Genomic DNA, 8,217 nt, shown 5'->3' on the forward strand with positions numbered 1-8,217 from the left:
GAGCTTCTCAAATTTTAATGTGCACAGAAATCACCTGTAGATCTTGTTAAAATGAAAATTCTGCTTTGGTCAGGCTGGGTAGGGCCTGAGGCGCTGCCTCTCTGACCAGTTCCCAACTGATACCCGTGCTGCCTGGCCATGGACCATCCTCTGAAGAGCAAGAACCTAGGTCACTGGTTCTCCGCACCAATTACACATCAGAAGACACTAGAGTGTGTCTGATTAGGGAAAACCTAGGTGCAGGAGGCTAAGAAAGCTCCCAAGGGGATTCCAATGACCAACCAGAGTAGAAAACTGCCCATGTGGAGGCAGAAGTGGCAGCAAGAGCTGCATGGCCAGGTGAGTGCACACCTGGCCAGGTGGAAGAGGTGAGGCGGGGCAGGAAGGCGGAACTCCTGGCTCCTGATTGTCTTGATTTCCAGGGCTTCCCACCTCTCCTCACTGACCCTCACCTTCTCCCTCTCTCTTGTTGTCCCCCTACCAATCCATCCTCTTCCAAACAATCTCAGTGAGAAGAAAACTGAACAAACTGAAAACCAACAACCTTTTCTGGATCCCTGAAAGGACGGATGTCACAGGCGCACTGTCCCCTTGAAACTCAGAGAGACAGCCAAATACAGAGGGGTCACCAACTTAGCCAGAGCAGCAATCCACAGCTGTAGCCTGTGCCACTTCGATAAGTGGCACGTTGCTGGGGGCTCGGTTGGGGACAGGCTTGAGAGGTCAAAGTTCTGGGAGGAACTCCAGGGGGACGCTACACTTGTGTTGATCTCCAGGAGCCCCATCAGCTTCTCGGGGTGAAGGTGGGAGGAAATTCTCCTTGTGCTTCAGCACGCGGGGCCCAGAGGGGGGCATGTGCTTCTGGGCAATAAGTATTTCTGAGAAAGAGATTGGAATTTAAGAACCTTGACATCGAGATGCTTGCAATTCAGCAGTTAGTGATAAGTTACTGCGCGTTAAGCACCGTGCTTTGTGCTGGGGACTGGGGATGAGGCAGACTAGGTCCTTCCCAGGGGCTCGCCGTCTAGGGGACGTGGCCGTGTGTGCACGGCTCTGCCAGAGAGTTTGGTACCTGCTGCCCCACAGGTTTTGTCTCGGCTTCTTTTTTTTTTTTTTTAAGATTTTATTTATTAAAAAAAAAAGATTTTATTTATTCATGAGAGACACACAGAGAGAAAGAGAGGCAGAGACACAGGCTCCATGCCGGGAGCCCAACGCGGGACTCGATCCCAGGTCTCCAGGATCATGCCCTGGGACAAAGGCAGGTGCTAAACCACTGAGCCATCCGGGCTGCCCTTGGCTCCCGTTATAGTAATAGAATTCTTCTTCCTCCCTAAGGACGTATTTCCCAAAAGAAAGATCATCATATTTCCTAGCCTCCCTGGCAAGGTAGGTGCAATCATGTGATAAAGAAGTGGCCAAAGGGATATAGTGGAAGTTTTACGTGCACGTTTATGTGCACATGCACTTTCTGAGGAGTGTCCTTAAATTGAGCCGATGTCCAAGACCTCCACCCATCACTGAATATGACCTTATTTGAAGGGAGAGTGTTTGCAGATATAATTAAGTTAGGAATCTAGAGGTAAGAGGCGCCTGGGTGGCTCAGTAGATTGTCTGACTGGCTCAGGTCATGATCTCAGGGTCCTGGGATCAAACCGAGTGTTGGGCTCAGCAGGGAATCTGCTTTTCTCTCTCCTTCTGCTCCTCCCCTCACTCATTCTCTCTCTCTCTCAAGTAAATGAATGAAATCTTAAAAAAAAAAGAGGACCTAGAGGAGGTGAGACTATCCTGGATATGAAGGCCAGCAGCTCTCTCGCTCTCCCCTTTTCTCTTTCTCTGTCTAGAAAGCAGATAAAAAAACTGGACCAAAGTAGGCATCTTGGATAACAAGGTAGAAGCCTCAACCAAGAGTCTGGGTTCCTGATGATTGTAGAGTTGCCATGCCATAGCAGCCTACATTTAATAAACAGAGATAAACAGATTTCTAATTTGGCTAAACCTTTGTTATTTCTGGATTTCTGTCTTTTGCCTTTTTTTTTTTTTTTTTTTTTTTTTTACCAACAAACCAACTAGCCACAATAAATTTTTTTCTTTTTAGGGCTCTCATAAATATTAAAAATATGAAACAACATATTATGTGCATTCCACTTGACTTAAAACAAAATATAAACTCCTTACGAAACAAAGGCCCTGTGTGATCTGACCCCAGGCCGCTCCTCCAATCTCATCTGAAGCCATTTTGCCCGAGCAGGGCACATGGTATACTTAAGCTTTCCCTACCTATACATTCTGTCATCATTCCACAGAAAAACTGGACGGCCTGTTATGCACCAGACACTATGCTCAGAACAGCAAAAAACAGTCAAAGAACCTGCCCTTAGAGCCTTTTTTTGTTTCTGTTCTACTTATAAGTCCTTTTATATTCCGACTTGGAGCCTTGGCCCACACTGGAGTGTCAGTCTGGGGCAGCAGCGTCCAACAGAAGTCCCTGCAGCGCTGCCCAGCGGGGGCCCAGCCCCGCGCGGCCCGAGTGCACAGGACAGCTCTTGCTCACTCTACTCCCTGCAGCAAATAGCCAGCTCCATGAGGTGGTTTTAGGAGTCAGCCATGCATTTTCCAACCGAGAGATGGAGCCTGTATTCCGTCTCCTTGACTCTGGGTGAGCTTGTGACAGACGGCGGAGGTGATTTTTAGTGATTTTACCTAGGCCAGGTAGGAAAAGCCTCTGGCTGCTCTCTTGAAGGCTGTGCTCTTGGGACCCTTGCCACCAGGAAGCTCTGTCTCCAAACCTCAGTAATAGTGCGAGAAGGTGAAACCTCGTAAAGAAGCCACCTGGTGCTGCGAGGTCCCTGAGGTGGCTCAGCATAGTTAACTCTAGTAGTTCCCTGTGGCTGCCATCAAACATGACCACAAATTTGGTGGCTTGAGACAACAGAAATTCATTCTCTGGCAGTTCTGAGATCTGACAGAAACCTGAAATCAGGGTGTCAGTGGGTGCTGCTCTCTTCTGGGATCTCTGAGAGAAAATTTGACCCATTCCTGCCTCGAAGTTTCTGGTGGTAGTCACCCATTCTTGGCACTCTTGACGGTCTTGTAGACCCGTCTCTCCGGTCTCTGGCTCCTTCCTCACTTTCCCTTCTTCCCTGTGTTTCTCCTCCTAACTTACCCCCTGCTTTCTTTTAGGAGGACACTGGCTATTGCCTTTAGGGCCCACCTGAAATCCACAATGTTCTCAACTCAAGTTCCCAGACTTGATCCCATCTGCAAAGATCCATTCTCCAGATCAGGTCCTAGTCACAAGTAGTGACAGTAGCACTTGAGCATATGTCTTTGGAGCCAATGCTCAGCCCACTATAGTACCAGCCATGTGGATGAGGAAGCCCAGAGAGGATTCCAGCCCCGGGCTGTTTGAATTATTCCCAGACATTCTCATTTTCCCAACAGAGACTCTAAATGTGAAGCAGAAATAAGCTGTTGTCACCATGCTCTTTGAAATCCCGAGCTGGAGAATTTTTGAGCATGCAGTGGTTTTCTATGCCACTAGGTATGCGATGGTTTGTCATGCAGTTATAAATAATTGGAAATTCCTAATCCTAACTTAGAAGTCCCAGATCAAATAACATCTCTCCAGAGAGGCCACAGTCTAAATGATATTCTCTTGACTTTTCCTGTATGGCACTTACTACAATCTGTAATTCCATACGTAGTGGTTTTCTTTTTTAAACCCGTGTCTCCCCAACTAGACTGAAATTCCATGAGGACAGGGACGTAGTGCATCATCCAGCGCCCTGTTGTGCGTTTGCAGCAGCCACACAGTAAACATCCAGCGAGTGGGTGTTGAACACTGACATTCTGAGCTTTCTGTGACTGAAGCTACAATTGCTGGTTTGTCCTCTGAACTGATGCAGCTCTTGGAAAACATTGTGTATTTTGCCTTTTTGCTTCTGCAGATTAGATAGCATAGACTGCAAGCAAGTGGAAAGCAAAATGTTCAGTTTCAAAGAGCCAAACATTAATTCTTGCTGTTTCAGATCTTTGCATTTGAGTAACTGCTGTGGTTTTTAACTGTGGTGAAAACAAACGAACGTGAAAGGCAGAGCTGGTCAGATAGCCAGCCTATGAGGAAACCTCTGCAGCTATTTTTTCTTTTTTTTTTTTTTAAATGAGAGAGAGAGGCAGAGACCCAGGCAGAGGAAGAAGCAGGCTCCATGCAGGGAGCCCGACGTGGGACTCGGTCCCGGGCTCCAGGGCCACCATGCCCTGGGCCCAAGGCGGCGCTAATCCGCTGAGCCACCCAGGGACCCCCCCTCTGCAGCTCTTTAATGAGCACCGGTGTGTCCACAGAATGACCTGAAGGTGTCCTGGCATGTCAGTGAGAATCTCATGACACCTCCTTTCATGAAATGAAATCCTAATGACAAACCAAAATTGAATAGACTCTCCCTGACATCTTAGCCATTATCCAACTTGTTCTAGAAAGTCCATTGGTGCAAATTTTGTTATTTTCCTTGGAATAAAAGCAAAAATAGAACTTGAATGAAAAAGCGAAACATGCTAATGCCATGCCAGATAAAACTTCTGACCAGTGTAACAGCCGAGTTGATCAGCTGTGACAGAGACGCCTGCAAATTGGAAACGTCGAGTATCTAGACCTTGATTGAGAAAGTCTGCCGATCTCTGAAAGCTCTGAAAGGACTAGGTTACCCATCAGGCTATTTTGATTGTGGTCTGATTGAAATATTTCTGAGGACTAGACAACTCCCTTCACTTTGATTTCCTCTATCAAGCAACCTGAATGTAATTAGATTCCTTGAATCTGTTTCTCTATTAAGTGTAGACTTGGTAACATGAATTTCCAATAGCCTTCACGCTTAGAGTTTTCACTAAATGGGCCCTCTGGTATGGCCCCTTACAAAGTCACCCCGGGGAACTCCAGTTTTCCAGGGCTCTAGCTTCCCTGGACATTATGGCTGCACCTGCCCTGTACTTTTTATCTCTAGGCCTCTTGCCCTTTTATTATTATTTTTTTTACTTATTGAACAAATAAATGAAGAATTTTAAAAATCAAACAGAAATACAGGGTTAAAACAAAAAATAATAGTCACTCCCCAAGGCCCTCCTGATCTTCACTCCCACCACCCAGAGCAACCACTTTCAAATCTTTTCAGTTTTTCTACTTGCCTTCATAATTCTAAAGAATTGCTGCATAGGGACGTCTGGGTGGCTCAGTGGTTGAGCATCTGCCTTTGGCTCAGGTCGTGATCCCGGGGTTCTGGGGCCAAGTCCTGCATCGTGCTCCCCCACAGGGAGCCTGCTTCTCTGCCTCTCTCTCTCCGTGTCTCTGCCTCTCTCTGTGTCTCATGAATAGATAAATAAAATCTTCAAAAAAAAAAAAAAACCATGCTAAATAAAAACTCATTGCAGTACAGTCACTCACATCAAGTAAGTAATCAGGTCCCTTTGCCACCTCCTCTGCACATTCCCTTGCCGCGTCCCACTCCTGTTCTACGCTGATCGTCCTCTGGGCTGGCTGCAGAGCTGTGACCCTGGAGTTCCCCACCTCCAGCATTTTCCAGTGGGTTCCCACAATCTCTTGTTCAAGATGCCTCATCTTCTGGTCCCTGTATTTTCCCCTGGGTTGTCACTGTGATTGATGGGGCACATCCTTCTGCTGCTTCATGAGACTGAATGGAGGGTCAAATTTTTGTTGCTGTGTGGGTTAGGAAATATTTTTATTATACCTTTAAATTCACCTGATAGTTCATCAGGGTATGAATCTCCAGGTGACGACCATGTCTTAGAAGCTGTGGGCACTAGCGCTGTCTGTGGCCCTGCCTCTCCTGTGCTATTGGGAGCATCTCCTCTCATTTGCAGAGGCATCCGGAGATTTAGTCATGACTTACCTGGTGAGGATCTTTCCTTAATTTATTGAGCTGTGTCATCAGTGGGCCTTTTAAATCCAGAGGCTCATGCTCCTATTTGGGAAATCTTCTTTTCTTTTTCCATAATTTCCTGTCCTTCATTTTTTCCCCTGTTCTTTTTTTTCCCTAAAGACTTTGAATTGAAAATTTGGGCTCTCTTGATTGATCCTGTGGTGATTTTGTCTCTTCTCCGGTATTTTCTCTCTCCTTGTCTTTTTGTCTGAAAAATTTCCTCAACTCTACCTTTCATGCTTTATACTGAATTTTTTCTTTCTTTTAGCATATTTTTAATTTCCAAAACTTTCTTATTCCCTGCGTTAAAAAAAAAAAATCATGGCCTTCTGTGATTTCGGGGATGCAGTATCTTCTCGGTGGTTTTTAGGCTTTTCATTAAAGTTTTTTTTTTTTTTTTTTAACTTTGTTCTCTGCGTTAGCTGGGTGGTTTGTTTGGGTTTTTTTGTTTGTTTGTTTGTTTCTGGGTTTTTTTGTTTTGTTTTTTGGTTCCTCTTCCCCTTTTATTTCAGTGTCTGTGTTTTGTCCTGGGGCTCCCTCAATCTGGTAATCCAATGCTCCACTTAAGAGTGGAGCACTTGGGGTGCCTGGGTGGCTCAGTGGTTGAGCATCTGCCTTTGGCTCAGGGCGTGATCCCGGGGTCTTGGAATCGAGTCCTGCATCGGGCTCCCCGCAAGGAGCCTGCTTCTCCCTCTGCCTCTCTCTGTGTGTCTCTCATGAATAAATAAAATATTTTAAAAAGTCCCTTCTGGTTATTGTGGCACAGCACCATCAGCAGCAGTCCCCCAAGATGCCCTGTATGAGGCGGTGCAGGAAGTCCTGCATGGGAGCCAGTACGAGCACCCATGTTTTGGGGGATGGTGGAACTGTACATCAGCTTGAGGAATTAAGACCTTAGAAGGACAAACTCTTCTCAGGCACCATAAGGCTTAACTCCATTCCTTGCCCCCAAATTCTCCACATGTGCCTGGGGGGAGCAGCAGTGCTATGGTGAGGCCGAGCCTGTGGGCATTCCCCCATGGACACTGAGGCACTGAAGGAACTCAACAAGAATAAAAAATTAGTCAAGAAGCTGGCCAAGACATATAATGCCTTGCCTTGCCTTTCCTTTCCTTTCCTTTCCTTTCCTTTCCTTTCCTTTCCTTTCCTTTCCTTTCCTTTCCTTTCTTCTTTCTTCTTTCTTCTTTCCTTTTTTTTCCTTTTCTTTTTTTCTTTTTCTTTTTTTTTTTTTTGGCTTCAGAATCTCTGATCCAGCAGATCCCATGAATCTTGGGCCCAGACCTGAATCAGCCTGGCCAGTTCCCATTCTTGCTGACCCACAAGGAGAACATGGTGGCCAAAGTGGATGAAGTAAAGTCCAGAATCAAATTCCAGATGAAAAAGGTACTGTGTCTGGCCTTGGCCATGGCTGCGTGGAGGTGACACATAATGAGGTTGTGTACCATATCCGCTTCGCTCTCAATTTCCTGGTGTCATTACTCTGGAAGAACTGCCAGCGCCTCTGGGCTTTGAACCTGGAGAGCACCATGGGCGAGGCCCAGCATCTGCGCTAAGGCACAGCTTAATAAACCCTAGTGCTGCAGAAAGAGAAAGAGTGGGGCGCTTACTGTGCTCTCATGGATAAGATGATTCAGAAGTACCTGCCGCAACAAACAATTCAAAAATTGGCAACAACATATACATATAAAACAACAACAGTTTTCAGGCTTGGACAATAGGCAACACAAAACTGAGAAAGGGAAAAAATGAGGTGAGCCTTACCACCACCTAGGCTTTCTGCCTGCGAGAAATTACCAGACTGTGGTGCAAAAGGAGAAGCCTAGATAGAGACTGGAGTATAGAAAGATCAAGGTAGCTAAACTTTCCAGACCAGAGTACTTAAAAGGCAGGAGTTACACAGACCTCCAGATATCCACATAGGGTCTCTCTTGAGATTTAGGCTCGATACTGATCTTATTTATGCCTATGGTGCAGTCCCACTAGTCTGGACAACAACTTCCAAGAAAGGAATACTTGACAGGGAGCCACGACATAAATAAATTTCAGATCTCATAGAGGCCTGACCATTTAATTTCCCACAAGTCAGGGTAGAGAGATCTCACTGAATACCTGGGACATTCAGTAGAGACCCCAGAAGGGCCAGGCCTTAAAAGTGGGGTTCACAAGAAACAATCCAATCATGAAATGAGCAAAAGACATGAACAGAAATTTCACCAAAGAAGACCTACACATGGCCACCAAGCATATGAGAAAATGCTCTGCATCACTTGTCATCAGGGAAATA

This window comes from Canis aureus, chromosome 2 (genome assembly GCF_053574225.1).
Source record: "Canis aureus isolate CA01 chromosome 2, VMU_Caureus_v.1.0, whole genome shotgun sequence".
In the NCBI taxonomy this organism is placed as follows: domain Eukaryota; kingdom Metazoa; phylum Chordata; class Mammalia; order Carnivora; family Canidae; genus Canis; species Canis aureus.